Raw genomic sequence first — 2,312 nt, 5'->3', positions numbered from 1 at the left:
TCTAGAAAACAACAACTTCTGTTACACACCTTGTAGGGAACGAGTCGCCCAGCTGTCCTTTTTGTGTTTTGAGCCTGGGCGCCGCGTCTTAGCGCCGTTTTCCACGCAACCTTTTCCTCCAACCCCCCCCCCCCCCCACTTCCCTCCCTCCCTCCCTCCCCCTCCCCGCCCCCGCCACCCCCCCACCCCCCGCTTAGACAAACCACTGACGAGATCAGTGAGCGTTTTTTTTTTTGTTTGTTTTTTTAGGAAAGGAAAGACGGGAACAGTCTCCGAGGCGATGGGATTTTTTTCGAGGTGTGCACAAAAATTTTGACTTGTCATGGATTTTGATTTCATATTTTGACTTTTGAGTTTTAGCAGAAAAAAGAAAAATGTAAAAAAAAAAAAATAAAAAAAAAAAATTGTGAAATGAGTTACCCCTCTACTTAGCATGACTTTTAAACCTTTAAAACAATATAAAAAAAAAAGGAAAAATGATAATTGATTAAAAAAAAACAACTATGTACTGGAAACATGTTAAAAAAAAGAAGAAATATTGTATTCTGTTTAATTTTGACAGAATTATTTTTATTAAAATACACCCATAAGCATATGATTGATCTCCTGTTTTTATTTGGTGTTTTTTTTTTCTATTTATTTATCCAGACATGACGACATTCTGCTTCTTGAAATTAAATCATTTTAAACACCTCAGATTATCATTTTGAAAATACAGTTGACATTTGCTGAAGTACTGAATTTACTTTACTTTTTTTTTTTTTTTTTTCATTAGTTTACTCGAGTATTTCCACACAATGTTACAGATCAGAGGGAAAAAAAAATTTTAACTTTGACTTCACTGCATTTATTTCACAGCTAAAGTTACTTTATAGGTCAAAATTTTACACACAAAATATTATCAATTTGTTTTATATGCATTTTTTACATGGCGATTATATAATTCAACAGTATATAATAATTTATATAAGATAATTTCAACATTTTGCATTATGAGTACTTTTACTTTTGATACTTTTAAGTACACTTTGCTGACAGTACTTTTACGTGTAAACGAAAACAATTTCAGAGGTATTGGGTATTTGATCTGACTTCTTTTACCACCACTGCAAATAATAAATAAGTTGCATCTAACAAAAATATTAAAGTAATCTTGTAATGAATCGGCTGTTCACCTTCACTGACTATTGGAAAAAATGTCCTAAAATCAATTTTAAATAAAAAATAAACGCGCTGGTTCTCCACTGAACAACAGCTGACGTCGGTCTTTATCGCTTTCAACTTCAAAAACGTACCTGTACTACTGTAATAATTCAATAAATGTAAGTGTTTACAGTAAATTCTGGCTTTATTTATCCTTATTATCACTGCTGTACTTTGGACGGACCGCATGTTGCCGAGCAGCCGGCCGGTTTCAGACTTTTTTTTATTAATTTAAGATCCATAATACTAAAACTATTCTAACAGAAGAAAAATGAAGTCGAAGTGAATAAAATTGCTGCGAATCGATAATTAAAAGTAGCTGTGAGATTATTTTGTCTGGTCTCTGTGATCTGAAGATGTCAGAACAAAGTTCAGTTTATGTGCTGGAACAGGTCTGAATAACAAGTTTGTGACACGTATACAGATTATATTTCTGGGATGTTTTACAGCGTTTGACCAGCAGAGGGCAGAAAGAGGCTGAAGAACACATCAGATACACTCAGATCAACACGTTTATACTCAAGTTTTAAATAAAGACATATACACGCAGTTGGAGGTTAGATATTAGATCTCATCCTCTTATGGAATATCTTTTCCTGAATTTAATTGTTTTCAAGCTGTCGAACTCACCGTGATGATGAAGGTGCATAAATGAAGACTTTTTGAGCACAAAAACAAAAATCTTATTAGCTGTTTTAGTTGTATTTCACCTTTTAAAGAATTGTGACAGTTTATTTACACGTTCAGATGTTGCTTTAACTTAATATTTAAAAGAAAATCTCTTTAATGGTTATTTATAATGTCTTTTTGTTGATTTTTTTTATTGCTTCATGTATTTTCTAATGGCCCTAATTTGATTTAATTCTATATCTGGTGTCTTTGAATTCTGTTGTGCAGCACTTTGGTCGACGTATGATGTGTTTAAATGTGCAACACGGGTTTAAATAAAACTGGCTCAAATCCTCGACTTCATTTATCGTAACGCAAAATCAGAGCGCCAACAAAACGGACATAATATAGAAGTTTAACGCCAAACTCAGATTTCTTTTTGCACCGTTTTTTTTCTACCTGGATTAAGACACATTTTGGATATTTATATATTTTTTTTT

The 2,312-nt window shown here is 33.0% G+C and overlaps 1 protein-coding gene across 3 annotated transcripts in view; it reads left to right on the top strand.

Annotated features, from left to right (window-relative positions):
• Positions 1-595, top strand: part of ranbp10 (RAN binding protein 10) — a 27,506-nt gene extending 26,911 nt beyond the window's left edge. For 2 of the 3 annotated variants that reach the window (XR_011179437.1, XM_069172704.1), the window contains one exon: positions 250-595. The gene's annotated coding sequence lies outside the window, so the exon portion shown is untranslated. The other variant, XM_069172703.1, reaches the window with a different exon arrangement.
• The last annotated feature ends 1,717 nt before the right edge of the window (positions 596-2,312 follow it).

The sequence above is a fragment of the Embiotoca jacksoni genome, unplaced genomic scaffold (genome assembly GCF_022577435.1).
Source record: "Embiotoca jacksoni isolate LCO1_2020_lvr unplaced genomic scaffold, fEmbJac1.0.p SCAF_55, whole genome shotgun sequence".
Taxonomy (NCBI): Eukaryota; Metazoa; Chordata; class Actinopteri; family Embiotocidae; genus Embiotoca; species Embiotoca jacksoni.
The sequence above is the reverse complement of the archived record's forward strand: the minus strand, read 5'-3'. Positions and strand labels throughout refer to the sequence as shown.